The sequence below is a fragment of the Pogoniulus pusillus genome, chromosome 26 (genome assembly GCF_015220805.1).
Source record: "Pogoniulus pusillus isolate bPogPus1 chromosome 26, bPogPus1.pri, whole genome shotgun sequence".
Lineage (NCBI taxonomy): Eukaryota > Metazoa > Chordata > Aves > Piciformes > Lybiidae > Pogoniulus > Pogoniulus pusillus.
Genome location: NC_087289.1, coordinates 296056 through 312343, shown reverse-complemented (window position 1 = coordinate 312343; position 16288 = coordinate 296056). Strand labels below are relative to the sequence as shown.

Genomic DNA, 16288 nt, shown 5'->3' with positions numbered 1-16288 from the left:
CCCTTTTTCCTTGCCCCATCACTGGGCACCACCGATCAGAGCCTGTCACTTTCCGCCTGACACCCACCCCTCAGGTCTTTGTAGACATTGATCAGGTCCCCTCTCAGCCCCTCCTCATCACACAGATGTTCCAAACCCTTCATCACCCTCACAGCCTCCCCTGGCTAGCAAACAGGAACAAAACCTAACTGCTGACTGCATCTTTCCCCTCTTTGACAGCATCACCACGGACCCAAGGAATTATTTCAGGCCAGCATTTCCCATCCTAACAACACAGCACAGAATGCTGCCTGTTTGGACCCAAACACCAACCCCTGCAGATGGGTTTGGGATGAGGAGCCAGACAAACAGAACCTTCTTGGCTTCAGCTTCTCCCTGCTGGTGCTGGGAGCTGAGCTGTGCTGCAGGCAGCAGCTTCGGCTTCCACACAGCTGGAGAGCCATTACCTGTGCCCAGCCTCAAGACACTGCTAACCACTAGAAGGTGGCTTTGTATTCTCACATCCAGAGCTCAAAACATGAAATTTTGTGTCAAATACTCACAGGGAAGGCTGCAGAGACAGTCTGAAAGTAGCAGGTGTGGCTGATTTCATTAGGGAGCAAACTTTGTCCCCAGGCTGCTTGCTCTGCCTGGGCTAAGGCTGTTGCTGTACCATACCTAGGACCTGGAGCCTTGGGAAGTTCCTGTCCCGGCTCAGCAAGGTGGGAGGGGTTGTTGTTTTAACTGGTGCCTGATAACAGCTTATCAGCACATTGGCAAAGGTTAAATTCAGCCCTTTTACATGGCAGAAGTGCAAAGAAAGCACGAGGAAAATGGGGATTTGGTGCCTCCCCTCCTGCTGTAGTGGATCCCTCCAGCACTGGTCTAGTTCTGGGAGCTCCAGCACAAGAAGGACCTGGAGCTGCTGCAGAGGCTCCAGAGGAGGCCACCAAGATGCTCAGAGGCTGCAGAAGCTCTGCTGTGGGGCCAGGCTGGGAGAGTTGTGGCTGTGCAGCCTGGTGAGGAGAAGGCTGCAGGCAGACCTCAGAGCAGCCTGGCAGGAGCTGAAAGGCTCCAGGAGAGCTGGGGAGGGACTTTGGAGAAGGGCTGAGAGTGCAGGATGAGGGACAATGGCTTAGAGCTGGGGGAGGGGAGAGTGGAGAGGAGGTGGAAATTGTTGAGAGTGAGGGTGGGGAGAGCCTGGCAGAGGTTGCCCAGGGAGGCTGTGGCTGCCCCTGCCTGGAGGTGCTGAAGGCCAGGCTGGATGAGGCCCTGAGCAGCCTGGGCTGGTGGGAAGTGGCCCTGGATCACAGCTCAGTGTCACCCCTCACCTGCCAGCAGTGCTTCACACCCCCGTGCACTGGGTCGGTGCCTGCAGTGGCTGAAGGCCAAGGACACAAGGAGCTACCCAAATGCTGCTTGGACTGCAGAGGTCCACAGGGTGCTGCTTCTGCAGAGCACAAGTGTGAGAAGCCATGGAAGAGCTGCAGCAGAGCATCTCTCTTCATACATCAGTGCCAAAATATGAAACCAGAGGGGAGGGGGGGAATGGGGAGACAGAACATTCACAGATCACACTGCACTGGGCTGGCAAGGACCCTCCAAGGGCATCCTGCCCAAGCCCCTGCAGGCACAGGGACAGCTCCAGCCAGAGCAGGCTGCCCAGGGACACATCCAGCCTGACCCTGAGTGTCTGCAGGGATGGGGCCTCCAGCACAGCCCTGGGCAGCCTGTGCCAGTCTCTCCCCACCCTCACTGTGCAGAGCTTCCTGCTGCTGCCCAACCTAACTCTGCCCTGCCCCAGTTCCAAACCACTGCCCTCGGCCTGTCCCCACTGAGCAGTCCCTCCTCAGCCTGTCTGAAGGTCCCCTGCAGACACTAAAATGCAGCTCTAAGGTCTCCCTGTAGCCTTCTCTTCTCCAGGCTAAACAGCTCCAACTCTTCCAGCCTGTCCCCCACAGCAGCGGTTCTGCAGCCCTCTGATCATCTTGGTGGCCTCTTCTGGACCTCAGAGTATCTACAGACATTGATCAGGTCCCCTTCTCAGCTTTCTCTTCTCCAGACTAGACAGCCCCAGGGCTTCTCAGTCCTTCCTTGTAAGAGAGATGCTCCAGACCCTTCATCATCCTCACAGCTCCAGCAGTTCCCTGTCCCTCTTGAAGCCCACGGAAAACAAAGGTAGGTAGGAATAGCTGAGTCTGGCTCTCTGCAGGTCAGACTGGGGTAAAATCTTCCAGCTCACAGGGAACATTTAGCATCATTTATGCCAACAGCTGCTCCCCATAAGGTACAGCTAAGGAAGCAAAGCAAAGCAGCCTCAGAAGGAAAGATGGGCTGGGATGAGAGGGGCCAAGGGAGGACAATTTCTGTGTATTTCCTGCAGGACCTGTGCCAAAGTGCAAAGTAAACAGAAAATCACCAGGCTGTAGGAGGCTGCGAGCTGAGATGGGGCTGTGAGGAGTCTCCAGCCCATACATGGTTCATGTGAGCAAAGAGCAGATTGGTAGCAGAGATCTGCTGCTGCTGAGCTGCACACTGCTGCTCAGGCAGTGGAAGCAAGAGTGTAGAGCCAGATCAGGAGAGAAGGCCCAGGGAGGGGTTCTGTGGCACTACAGGTGCAGCAGGCACCAGCCAAGCAGCCTGCTCAGAGCTGGCAGGCTGCACACCACCCAGTGCAGCAGCAGGAGGGGCAGGCACCGGCAGCTCCCGGGACTTGCGTGAAGCTGGTGGCACCGTCCTGGTCACCTGGTCCTGGTCACCACACTGCACAGGCGAGGCCTGGAGGGGCAGCTGCTGGCTGGCTGCACTCAGCTCTGCTCAGCAGCTGTGCCCCAACGGGGAGCAGTGGCAGGAGGTGTCCCTGGGGGGCACAGCCAGCAGGAGCAGCCACAGCCTGCTGGCCTGGTGCTCTGGAGCCTGCTCCGTGGGCAGGCTGCGGCAGCCTGAGCCCATTTGCACCTGCCACCAGCCACTGCACCTCGCTCCTCTCCCTCTGTGCCCTCTCCCCCTCAGCAGGAGGAGTGAGAGCTGCCACTTGCCTGGCAGTGAGAGCTGACACTTGGCCCCCCAGCCCCCCCTCCTTCCACTGCTCTAATGGCTCCTGACTTAACTGGGCCAGGCAGAATTATTCTGGGCTCCGTGGCCCAGCAGTGAGGCTCTCTGCACCAAGCGTGCCCAGCGCTGCAGAGCCATCCTGGAGCCCCAGGCAGCCCTGCCAGCACCCCCTGGAATTCGGTGTCATGAGCTTGTCCCTTTCTAATGGGCACAGCTGCAGCCAGAAAGACCTGGACTGGCTTTGGCATAAACATCCCTTGGTGCTAGCAAAAGCCTGGGAATTCTCTCCCCTCCTACCCAGAGGTTTAGAGAGCCACAGGATGGGCTGGGCTGGAAGGGACCTGAAAGCTCATCCAGCTCCAGCCTCTGCCATGCCCAGGACACCTCCCACCAGCCCAGGCTACTCCAGGCCTCATCCAGCCTGGTCCTCAACGTCTCCAGGCAGGGGGCAGCCACAGCCTCCCTGGGCAGCCTGTGCCAGTCTCTCCCCACCCTCACTCTCTACAGTTTCTCCCTCCTCTCCACTCTCACTCTCCCCTCGCCCAGCTCAAAGCCATTGTCCCTCGTCCTGGCACTCCCAGCCCTTCTCCAAAGACCCCCCCCAGCTCTCCCGCAGCCCTTCAGCTCCTGGCAGGCTGCTCTGAGGTCTGCCTGGAGCCTTCTCTCCTCCAGGCTGAACAGCCACAACTGCTCTCAGCCACTCCTCACCCAGCCTGGATCTGTGCTCAGCATTGTCTTGACCCAGCTGCAGGACCTCGCCCTTGGCCTTGTGGAGCCTCACCAGGATGCTTTGGGCCCTCCTCTGCAGCCTGCCCAAGCCCTTCCCTCCAGTTCCTCAGTTGGGCCACACAGCTGGAGGTCATCCAGCCCAGCTCTCCCCTCCTCAAGCTCCAGTCCCTTCACAGCAGAGTTCCTTGAGCAGCCTTTGTTCCCAGAGGCCCCTGAAAGCCCCATGGTGATCCAACACCAGCCCATGCTATTTCTTAGGCAAGGAGGGGGCATCTGTTTAAAGGCAATATGCAGCAGGATTCTCTGACACTTCAGCAGAGAGCCCTCACTAAATGACTATGGAGATGTGGAGTTTTACCCCAAACAGCCTCGGGATGGGTCATGCTGACAGCAACCTCAACCATCATCTGATTCTAGCCCTTGCCAGGAGCAGGACACCTCCTGCTGGCTTGCAAGGCCTGGCTGCCAAAAGCTGCCCACACTGCTGCTCCCCAGCCCCTTCCAGTGCAGGTTGTACCTCCAGCTCCTTGGCCATGGAGGGCAGGGATCTCCCAGCGGGCAGGGCACACTCACACTCTGCCCTTAGCTCCATCTCATCCAGTACCCAATACCAACACTGCTGCCCAACAGCAGCTCTGAAGGGGTCCAAAGTGTGTCTGTGCCACTCTGCTTTGCACAGCAAGGTGCTAAGCAAGTGGTTTGACTCAGTGCTAGCAGCGGGAGCTTGCAGACTCCAGCCTGCACCTCAGAGTAAAGCCAAGGCAGGGTCCTAACTGCCCTGCCGAGCCTTGCCCTGCCATGGCATCCTAACTGCCCTGCCAAGCAGCAACCAAGTCAGGCTTGCCTTCAGACAGCTGTGAGCAATCCAATCCCTGGCATGTCTGCAGATGGCAGATGGGCTGGCAGCTGGGACTGCCTGCACTTCCCTCCCAGGCTGTGAGCTGACCTGAGCACGCTGGGGGGCACTCATGGCGAGGCAACAAGGACCAGCAGCCACTTCATCGACTTATGCAAAGCCTTTCCCTGCCCTCATTTTCACTGACTTCACACAGCAGGGAAAGGTCAGGGCAGCTTAATTTCCTTCTGCACTGGACAGAGAGGCCTGAAGAGGAGGCAGGAAGGTCAGCCCAGTTCCTTTTCACTGCGGCTTAGGGCAGAAGAGAGGCAGTCTCACCACTCAGCTGACTCCAGCACAGCCTGGCTGAGTGCACCACAAAAACAAAACCAGAGCTCCACTCTGCATCCACTCAGAGACAGTCTTTAGATTTTAAGGAAGAATAAACTGCAGTAAGAGATCAAAACACAGGAGAAACTTCTTTGGTGTGAGGGTGCGAAGCCCTGGAACAGGCTGCCCAGAGAGGCTGTGCAGTCTCCTTCATTGGAGGCTTTCAAGACCCCCCCCCGGCTGTGCTCCAGAGGCCCCTTCCCACCCAGTACATTCTTTGATTCTCAGCCTGCTGGTCAGGGTCCCAGGCAGCTCACCTGCCAAGGCAGAGGCTACTGACCTTCTGGACATGGCAGCTGCCAGGAGCAAGGCGTGCCCAGGCTCACTGTGGAAGGTGCAGGGGTCCATCAGTTTCCATCGCTGCCTCTCTTTGCTCTTCCTCTCAGACACTGCTGTTCTGGGGACAGAGAAAGCACTGCAGGTAACACACAGCTCTGGGATGGAGCTGCTGCCTCAGGGACATGTCACACTTGTTCTGCTTCTCACAAGGCACACGGAATGGTCACCTGCAGCCACTCTCCTGGGCAGAATGCTGCTCTGCCTCACAGGCATGGCTTTCTGTCTTCGATCCTGTGAGCCTCCCAGCTTACACATTTTCAATCTACATTGCCTCTGGAGCACCTCTGCTATGAGGACAGGCTGAGGGAGCTGGGAGTGCTCAGCCTGGAGAAGAGAAGGCTCCAGATAGAGCTCAGAGCAGCCTGGCAGTGCCTGCAGGGGCTACAAGCAGCCTGCAGAGGGACTGTGCCCAAAGCCTGCAGGGACAGGACGAGGGCAGTGGTTTGAGATGAGAGCAGAGCAGACTGAGATTGGCTGTGAGGAACAAGTTCTGCACCAGGAGGCTGCTGGAAGCCTGCCACAGGCTGCCCAGGGAGCTGGCTGAGGCTCCATGCCTGGAGCTCTTCAGGGTGAGGCTGGAGGAGGCTGTGAGCAAGCTGCCCTGGTGCAGGATGTCCCTGCTGAGTGCAGGGCTTGGGCTGGAGGAGCTTTGGGGGTCCCAACCCAGTCTATGCTTACAGCAGCACAAGGATTTATCATGAAGCCTGGGACTGGGGCAGTGACTGACCAGAAGCCACCCTGGTGCCAGAAGGGGATTCACTCAAGTGCTGCCAAGTTTTGCAGACTGATACAGGTTCACCCCTGAAGCACAGACACTGACCCTTGCTGCTGAGCTCTGCCACATTCCCTGGCCAGAGCCTCCCTCAGAGCCTCAGACCACTGTGTTCAGGGGTGCAGCACAGCCAGCACACTGCCTCAGCTGCTTGCCACGCTGAGGAGTCTGCTCCATGGCTGGCAAACAAGGCTGGGGAGGCAAAGGGAAAGCACTGGGGCTGCAGAGAGCAACTGCCCCAGCAGGAACTGCTTCCCCAGCAGGCCCATCTGCAGCCACAGTAACCAGCTCGCTGGCAGCGATCACACCAGGAGACCTCTGCTGTGCCACCAGACTAACACAGGTTGTACTCTTTACCAAGACTCCTCCCTTCCCAACCTGACCCCGAGGCACCATCCCAAGGAAGAGGTCGCTGATGTCCATGAGCGCCCACTGCAGCAAAGCAGCCTAGGGCCAGTCAAGTGCTGAGCGCCCAAGGAAACGCCCGGCAAGGGACAGCACTCAGCATCTGAGAGCCACCCAGACCACCGGGCTGCTGCTGGATGCTCACAGATAACTGCAGCTCATTAGAGCCCAACAGAAACAGCCTCTGGAGCATGCAAACATCAGTGGAATCAGACCAGAGCTGCTCAGGCAGATAACATTTCACCCCAGCAAGTCCTGCACATCCTGTTAGCAACGTCCTGTCCTTTTGGAAGTGTCCCTGAAGAGGTGCCCACACTACTCAAGGCACTGAGTTACTCCTTCTCTTTTAGACTACTCAAGTCCTACTCTCAAGGTTCTCACCAGCAAGGAGGTCTAGGAGCAGACACTTCCAAGTAATTCCAGCTCACCACATAACATCCAAGTGCACTGCAAACACGGAGTCTCCCCTAGCAGGGAGAGCAGCAGCACAGGGAGGGGATCCTGCCCCTCTGCTCCACTCAGCCCTCACCTGCAGCACTGCCTCCAGCTCTGGGACCCCAGCACAAGAAGGACCTGGAGCTGCTGCAGAGGGTCCAGAGGAGGCCACCAAGATGCTCAGAGGCTGCAGAAGCTCTGCTGTGGGGCCAGGCTGGGAGAGTTGTGGCTGTGCAGCCTGGAGAGGAGAAGGCTGCAGGCAGACCTCAGAGCAGCCTGGCAGTAGCTGAAGGGCTGCAGGAGAGCTGGGGAGGGACTTTGCCAAGAGCTGGGAGTGCCAGGATGAGGGACAATGGCTTGGGGCTGGGAGAAGGGAGACTGAGAGTGGAGGAGGGGGAAGTTGTTGAGAGTGAGGAGAGCCTGGCACAGGTTGCCCAGGAAGGCTCTGGCTGCCTCCTCCCTGGAGGTATTGAGGGCCAGGCTGGATGAGGCCTTGGACACCCTGTGCTGGTGGGAGATGTCTGTGCCCATGGCAGAGGCTGGAGCTGTATGAGCCTGGTCCCTTCCATCCCAACCCATTCCATGAATCTCTGACCTTGCTGCTGGAGTTTGAAAGGAATCCCATGCGAGAAGCAGCCCAGAGAGCCTCAGCAGCAGCAGAAAGCAAAGCAGGACTTACAGGAAGCCTCCTGCAGTCCCAGGTGGACTCACAGGCACAGCCTCCAGGCACAGCTCTCCTTGCATCTCCTCTTCTGCAGCTAGTTGAAAACAAGTGCCAGGGTCCCTCGTGCAAGCATAATCTTGCCATACAAGAGGAATCACTCCTGGATGACTCTGCAAAGCCCCAGTGCTGGGTGAGCAGCTCACCAAACCTCCAGGTTTTCACTGTGGAGTGACATCAGCCTTGGCAGTGTTCCTCACCAGCACTATCAACTCAGCTGAGCTGCCTGGAGGAAAGGAGAACACAAAACCTCTCATCACACGCAGCAGAAACCAGCTCCTCGGTCTCTGATGCACCTCCTGGTGACCAAGGCACTGCTCTTGTCTCTCCGTAGTGACTCCGAAGAGCAACTGAGCTGCATCCCGAGGAGCGTGGGCAGAGGGGAGAGGGGGCAGAGGAGCAGGGCAAGAGGGGGGATTCTGCCCCTTGACTCTGCTGAGACCTCACCTCCAATCCTGCCTCCAGTGCTGGTGTCACACAGAACTACAGACTGTTAGGGGTTGGAGGTACCTGCAGAGATCATCCAGTCCAAGCCCCTGCCAGAGCAGGGGCACGCAGGGCAGCTCATCTGGAACACATCCAGGTGAGTCATGCCCCTCTGAGGGCCTCTGAGCAGGGCTTATGCCACAGCACTGTGCTGGCTCAGGAGGGGGATGCAAGGGGCCATGGTGGGCACCCCTACAGGCAAGAGATCTGCAGACTTCCAGCTCCCACAGACCCGAGGGTCAGGAAATGGAAGCCCATGGAAGCAGCCTGGCAGCAGCGGGGTACAGCTCGGCAGAGAGGTCAGAGGCTGGGGGGTCCCACTGAGCTGCCCCGTGACTGATAGAGCCCCGTGATGCAACCACCCAGAGTCGGGCACAGGAGCTCTCAGATAATCCTCTGGCTGCCATCTGGAGCTCAGCCTCAGTCACACCAAACATCCACGGATCTCTGAAACGCCTGCGGGTGAGTCACATTGCAGCACCGAACACACCGAGGGAAGGGCTCACGGGCACGGTGAAAACCTGCACCACCTCTGACTCTGTGGGCTCTTCACAAGCAGCTCCAGAAACGCCCATGCCAGAGCCCCCAGCGTGAGCAAGGAGCAGACCCAGCAGGCAAGGAGCTGGCTCCAAACCCAGCAAGAACAAGCACAGGATTTCATCGACCCAGTCCTGCCTCTGACACAGAAGTCTGCTGCAGAGAGCAGACCTGACACATGGCATAGCTGACCTGTGCCACTGCCACAGAACAAAACCCTCCTGCCACCAGACAGGCCAGCAAAGACAGAATAAAGAACAGACTTGGCTGGGTTGGCAAAGCCCTCTGAGACCACCAAGTCCAGCTGTCAACTCACTAACACATGGCCCCAGGTGCCATGGCCACAGGTATCTTGGACACCCCCAGGGATGGGCACTCCACCACCTGTCTGGGCAGCCTGTGCCCATCCCTGACCACTCCTGCAGCTATGAAATTTTTCCTTATCACCAACCTAACCCTCCCCGGGCACAATTTCAGGCCAGTCCCTTTCTCCCTATCACCTGCTCCTAGGCAGCAGAGCCCAACCCACCCCTGGCTGCAGCCTCCTCTCAGGGAGCTGCAGAGAGCAATGAGGTCTCCCTCAGCCTCCTCCTCTCCACACTGCACACCCCCAGCTCCCTCAGCTGCTCCTCCCCAGCTCTGCTCTCCAGACCCTTCCCCAGCTTGGTTGCCCTTCCCTTGACCTGCTCCAGCCCCTCAGTGTCCTTCCTGGAATGATGACCCCAACACTGAATCCAGCACTCAAGGAGTGACCTCACCAGTATGGAGTCCAGGAGGACAACCCCTGCCCTGCCGCTGCCATATCAAATAACCTCCAGCTGCTGGCACAGGAAACAAGTCCTGCCCTCACCCACACATGCAGCTGCGAGCATCTCCCACTGACAGGCTGAGGTGACTGCCTCTGGGCTTCCTGCTAACACCCCCCTGCCTAACTTGCCATCCAGCTGCCCAGCGGCACAGCCTGGCGTGCTCCCAGCTGTCAGCGAGCTGTGCCCAGCACAAGGCTCCCTGCTGCACACAGAGCGCACAGCACAGCAGCCAGGGACACAGCAGGCCACAGCAGAGCCAGACACAGCATCAGCTCCAGAGCATTCTCTCCTCAGTGCAGGTTACCAGCTAGACTCACACCTCTGCCAGACAGCCCACAACAGATTTGCAGGTGATACCCACCTGAGTGCTGTGGTTAAGAGTGACACACAGGATGGCAACCAGAGGGACCTGGACAGGCTGCTGAAGTGGCTGAGGTTCAACAAGGCCAAGTGCAAGGTCCTGCACCTAGCTTGAGGCCCCCCTCAATACCAGTCCAGGCTGGAGGTGATGAGATTGAGAGCAGCCCTGCAGAAAAGGACCCAGGGTGCTGGTGGGTGAGAAGCTGGGCAGGAGCCAGCAATGGGCACTGCCAGCACAGAAGGTCAAGGGCAGCCTGGGCTGCACCGAATGCAGCTTGGGCAGAGATGGAGAGAGGGAATCCTGACCAACTGCTCAGCTTTTCTCAGAGGTCACCTGCAGGGCTGGGGCTAGCTGTGGGGCTCTCAACACAAGAGAGACCTGGAGCTGATGCAGAGGGTCCAGGGGAGGCCACCAAGATGATCAGAAGCAGCAGAACTCCCCCTGTGGGGACAGGTTGGGAGAGTTGTGGCTGTGCAGCCTGGAGGAGAAAAGACTCCAGGCAGACTTCAGAACAGCCTGGCAGTGCCTGAAGAAGCTACAAGAAGGCTGCAGAGGGACTGTGCCTAAAGGGCTGCAGGGACAGGATGAGGGCAATGGTTTGAGATGAGAGCAGAGCAGACAGAGATTGGCTGTGAGGAACAAGTTCTGCACCAGGAGGCTGCTGGAAGCCTGCCACAGGCTGCCCAGGGAGCTGGCTGAGGCTCCATGCCTGGAGCTCTTCAGGGTGAGGCTGGAGGAGGCTGTGAGCAAGCTGCCCTGGTGCAGGATGTCCCTGCTGAGTGCAGGGCTTGGGCTGGGAGACCTTTGGAGGTCCCTTCCAACCCAGCCCATTCTACAAGTCTGTAACAGTACAGGAAGAGGCATGGAGCAGGCTGGAAACAGTGCAGCAGTCAGGCCCAGACTGCATTTCAAGTCACTCTCTGGAAGAATGAGGAAGGTTTGTCCTGTCTGTGATCAGGTGTACCCAAAGACAAAGAGCCTTCTGTGCTGGCAGGCATGGTGCCAGAGACAGCTCCTGACAGCTGGCACACAGAGCTCCCAGCTAAAGGTGTGCTTAAAAAGAAGTAAAAGCAAGACTACAAAGGACCACCACAGACAGCAGCAGTGATGAGATCCCTAAATTCCAGCCAGTCTCCAGAGAGACAGGGCAGGGCTAGCACAGCTCCCAGCTACAAGCTTCATTACCTACTCAGACTGGAGAGAAGGCTCCAGGGGACCTCGGAGCGGCTGCCAGTGCCTGAAGGGAGCCTGCAGGAAGGCTGCAGAGGGACTTGTGCTGAGGGGGTCTGAGCCAGGCCAAGGGCAATGGTTTGAAGCTGAGGCAGAGCAGGGGGAGAGTGGAGCTGAGGAAGAAGTTGAGTGTGAGGGTGCTGAGAGCCTGTTACAGGCTGCCCAGGGAGGCTGTGGCTGCCTCCTGCCTGGGGGTGCTCAGGGCCCGGCTGGGCGAGGCCCTGGGCTGGTGGGAGGTGTGGCAGGGGCCTGGGCTTGATCTCTGAGTTCCCCTCCAACCTGAGCCATTCTGTGATTCTCTGACACCCACAGGGTGCAGAGGCAGCAACACTTTTCTTCACATGAAAGAGACAGAGGAGCTAACCCTACAGACTGACAGGACCACAGCACGGCAGGGGGGGAAGGGACTGCTGGAAGTCATCGAGTCCAAGGCACTGCCAAAGCAGAGGCACCCAGAACCCAGCCAGGTGGGTCCTGAAAGACTCCAGAGAAGAAGACCCCACAAACTCTGGGCAGCCTGCTCCAGGCTCCAGCACCCTCACACCAAATAAGCTTCTCCCTTATGCTGAGGTGGCACTTCCTGGGTCCCAGCCTGTGCCCCTTGCTCCTTGTGCCATCCCTGGGCACCACCAAACAGAGCCTGGCACCTTCCTCCTGACACTCACCCCTCAGGTACTAACAGTCACTGCTCAGATCCCCTCTCAGCCTTCTCCCCGCCCCGGCTAAGCAGCCCCAGGGCTCTCAGCCTCTGCTCACAGCAGAGCTGCTCCAGCCCCTAAGTTTAATTAGTCACAAATGTCACCGAGCTGAGCCTCCTCAGTGCTCCTGAGCTTCCCTCCTGCACTGCCAGCCTGGCTGCAGTTTGGCAGGGGATGATTCTAACTGGTCATTATCTCTGCAGCTGCAGCTTCAGCCAGACTTAGAGAAGACCAAAGTCCTGCACAGCAAGTCAATATTTAACTGTTGAGACCCACCAGCAGTAACCCATGAAATCTTACACTGCCCAGCAGTAACCCATGAAATCTTACACTGCCCTTTCTAACAGTCACCAAGAGGACTCTGTCCTCTCTGCAAGAAGAGATGAAGACTAACGGTGCCAGGAGAGCTGGCATCAGCTGCAGAAGGACCTAAAGGAAGGTGTTGGCATTGTGTTACCAACATCCTGAGTACAGGACAGGCTCACAACAGGCAGGAGGCACAGCAGGAAAATCATTACAACCTAACCACAGCAAGTTCTGGAAACTCAGAGACCCACAGACTGGGTTGGAATGCAAGGGACCTGAAAGCTTATCCAGCTCCAGACTCTGCCATGCCCAGGGACATGTGCCACCAGCCCAGGCTGCTCCAGGCCTCATGCAGCCTGGCCTTCAACACCTCCAGGCAGGGGGCAGCCACAGCCTCCCTGGGCAACCTCTGCCAGGCTCTCCTCTCCACTCTCACTCTCCCCTCACCCAGCCCAAAGCCATTGTCCCTCAGCCTGGCACTCCCAGACCTTCTCCAAAGTCCCTCCCCAGCTCTCCTGGAGCCTTTCAGCTACTGCCAGGCTGCTCTGAGGTCTGCCTGCAGCCTTCTCCTCTCCAGGCTGCACAGCCACAACTCTCCCAGCCTGGCCCCACAGCAGAGCTTCTGCAGCCTCTGAGCATCTTGGTGGCCTCCTCTGGAGCCTCTGCAGCACCTCCAGGCCCTTCTTGTGCTGGGGTCCCAGAGCTGGAGGCAGTGCTGCAGGTGAGGGCTGAGCAGAGCAGGATCCCCTCCCTGTGCTGCTGCTCTCCTGCTCTGGCTGCAGCCAGCACACAGCTGGCTCTGGCCTGTGCCCAGTGCTGGCTCCTGGGCACTTTGGCACCAGCTGACACCCCCAGGGCCTTCTGCCCCAGGCTGAAGACATGCAGCCCTGTTTCCAGAATCAGTACTTTAACAGTGCAGCTAAGTCTCTAGATTCACAAAGGCTTCTACAGAACCCTTGGGCATCACACCAAGTATCTGAGCAAAATCTAAGAGCTGCTGTACCAGCACAGCTCCATAATGGCAGCCAACAGCCTGCCTTATTTCTCTTTTCAGCCCAACTCCTCCTTGCACCAGTGAAACTAACCAAATTCCCTGCATCCCCCTCAGAATGCCTTGCATGCCTCTGATGTCAGCTTTTGCTAACAGCCTTATCTCGAATCACCTTTTTGGGCAGAGATCTTTCTGAGGTCAGACACAACTGCCAAAATACAGCTGAGAGCAATTTCTTGCTCAGCACATCTGCTTCCTGTCCTTAGCCACCTGCTTTGTGCGTCCAAAGGTGATTCCTTTGCCATCAGTGCTCCCATCTTTGCTCTGAGGGAGAACTGCCTTTGTGCTCTGAAGAAAAAGAAGATCTGTTCCAGCAGTGATTCAGCTCTTGGTGATCATCACTGCCAGGGAGTGTCTAAGAGCTCTCCAGTTCTACACTTGCAGCCCTTCACAGGTACCAGTTTGGCCACCACCCAAGGCCAACTTCTTGAGAAGTATTCCTACTGTGAAAGGGTGGGGAGGGAGGGCCGAGAGCATCATCTGCCTGGAGAGATGAGGAGGCAGCCAGCTACCACTGCTGTAGTGCACAGCTTCCAGCTCAACACGGCCTCAGACAACACCATAAAGCCCAAACCACAAACACCAGAGCAGCTCCTTGTTCTCACTGCAGCCCCACGGAGCACTTTGACAAGCAGCTTAAGTTGTTTTGATCTGCGACACTGCCCCACGGGCAGACCTGCCTGTGCCTGTCACACAGGCTGGCAGCAGGGCAGATGCACAGGCAGCTCCACAGGTCACCTTCTCAGGGATGCTAACCGCTGGTGCCAGCAGTGGAAACAGACACAGTGCTGGAAAAGAGAGGCACAGGGCCACCCTTTTTCAGCAGTAACACCACCTTAAAGCTCCTCCCTTGGAATTCCATGCTTACTGGCACCTACAGCCAGCACGGGGAAGCAGTGCCTGCTCAGAACAGCACCAAAACCATCTCCAGAGACAGCAGCATGCATTTATCTTTAGCTGTCAGAACAGAAGGACCAGGCTGGCTCTGAACTAAGAATACCAGAGGATAAAACAACTGCAAAGCAAGTCACAAGGTCTTAGCAGTCCCCAGCAGCAAGACTCCCACAAAGCTCTGAAGTTTTCCTTTCACAAGCGTCTCCTATGTCCCTCTCTCTCCATTTAGGAAAGGTAAGACAGGTCCCAGCTTCTGTCTTGGGAACTGCCTGCCCCCTAAAACGCCACGATGCTCTTCTCCTTCACAGTTCTAAGTGCTGTACTTCTTACCAGCTACCTTTCTGCTTGGCCCCGCTGGGCCAAGGCAGAGCTGGGCCAAGCAAAGCAGCACAGCCTCACAGATGTCAGGGGTTGGAAGAGACCCAAAGAGCTCATCGAGCCCAACCCCCCTGCCAGAGCAGGACCATACAGCCTAGCTCAGGGCACACAGGAACGCGTCCACAAAAGCCATCCCCCGTACCCTTCCAAACTCCTGCCAGGAGACAGAGGCTCTGCAGTTACGGCACTTGGGAGCTTTATCGAACAGGGCACAAGACGACGGCAGCCATGGCTGGTTTCTTCTTGCCCTCAACAGCCCCTGGGCCGCTTTGCTCAGCCAGGATTACAACAGCCTCCAGTCTCAACTCAGCCGTAAGCCGCTCCGGGCTGTTCGGAGAGTCACTGAGGCGATTCAGGGATCGCACCCCGCGGCCGGCCGCCTGCCCCGGAGCAGGGCTGCCTCTCTCCTTGCCTCGCTTCGTCCCCGGGCTGGGCGGCAGCCGGTGCCGCGCACGGCGCTCCGCAGCCTGCCCTTTAAACACAACTGCCTCTGCCTCCTTCCTTCATTTTGGCCTTGTTCTGGGCCTTTGTTTGGCCTTTCCCCCCCAGAGGCAAGCGCGCAGCTGCTCGCCTGCAGCCAGGAGCAAGCAAATCCCGTGCGAAGCAGGAAGGGTCTCCAGGGAGCACCGGGACGCGCTCACAGGGCGGAGCGGCAGTCCGCAGCCCGACGGCCGTCGCCGGGGAGAGGCTCCCGACGCCCGGCCAGCGCCCGGCCCCTGAGGAGCCCCTGGCACAGAGACCCTCCCGCTGCCGAGGCGCCAAGGCCCGGCCCCAGCCGCCCCCGCCGCCTCACCTGGCCCCGCGTCCGGCGCCCGCCTCGCCGCCCCGCCCGGCGCCGGCCCCGCCTCTGGCGTCACGTCCGGGCCGCGCCCCGCCCCAGCCGGGGCCGGCGGCGAGCGGCGCTGCGCGGGGCTGAGCCCTGCGCGGCTGCGGGGCTTGGCGTCTGGCAGTGGGGATCGCGTGGAGGTCAATAAGGCCAAGGGCAGGGTCCTGCAGCTGGGGCGGGGCCAGGCCAAGCACAGATCCAGGCTGGGTGAGGAGCAGATCAGGAGCAGCCTGGGGCAGAAGGCCCTGGAGGTGCCAGCTGGTGCCAAAGTGCCCAGGAGCCAGCACTGGGCGCAGCCCAGAGCCAGCTGTGTGCTGGCTGCAGCCAGAGCAGGAGAGCAGCAGCACAGGGAGGGGATCCTGCCCCTCTGCTCTGCTCAGCCCTCACCTGCAGCACTGCCTCCAGCTCTGGGACCCCAGCACAAGAAGGGCCTGGAGCTGCTGCAGAGGCTCCAGAGGAGGCCACCAAGATGCTCAGAGGCTGCAGAAGCTCTGCTGTGGGGCCAGGCTGGGAGAGTTGTGGCTGTGCAGCCTGGAGAGGAGGAGGCTGCAGGCAGACCTCAGAGCAGCCTGGCAGGAGCTGAAGGGCTACAGGAGAGCTGGGGAGGGACTTTGGAGAAAGTCTGTGAGTGCCAGGACGAGGGACAATGGCTTTCAGCTGGGAGAGGGGAGAGTGAGAGTGGAGATGAGGAAGAAATTGTTGGCAGTGAGGGTGGGGAGACACTGGCAGAGGTTGTCCAGGGAGGCTGTGGCTGCCCCCTGCCTGGAGGTGTTGAAGGCCAGGCTGGATGAGGCCTGGAGCAGCCTGGGCTGGTGGGAGGTGTCTGCCCAGAGCAGGGATTGGAGCTTTAGTCTATGTGAATATATAAATCTGTTGCAGAGTCTTGGGGTTGTTTGTGGTGATGCCAACACAGCCTAACTACCCTAAAGCATGGTCGGAGGCTGTAGAGGAGGGCTGTGGACACTGTTCCTGGGCAGTGGTTTGCTGTAACACTTTCCTTTCTGGCAGCATGTTCCTGTCTGTTTCCAAGCGCAGCCACAGTGCCTCAGCCCC

At 58.6% G+C, this 16288-nt stretch overlaps 1 protein-coding gene across 7 annotated transcripts in view; it reads right to left on the bottom strand.

Moving 5' to 3' along the window:
* Positions 1-15254, bottom strand: part of MAP3K13 (mitogen-activated protein kinase kinase kinase 13) — a 57271-nt gene extending 42017 nt beyond the window's left edge. For 4 of the 7 annotated variants that reach the window (XM_064165610.1, XM_064165603.1, XM_064165609.1 and 1 more), the window contains exons 1-2: positions 15203-15254; positions 5268-5384 (exon numbers count right to left, since the gene is read on the bottom strand). The gene's annotated coding sequence lies outside the window, so the exon portion shown is untranslated. Of the gene's footprint in view, positions 1-5267; positions 5385-14551; positions 15143-15202 lie in introns of those variants that run through there. The other 3 variants (XM_064165604.1, XM_064165605.1, XM_064165608.1) reach the window with 3 other exon arrangements.
* Between the last annotated feature and the right edge of the window lie 1034 nt (positions 15255-16288).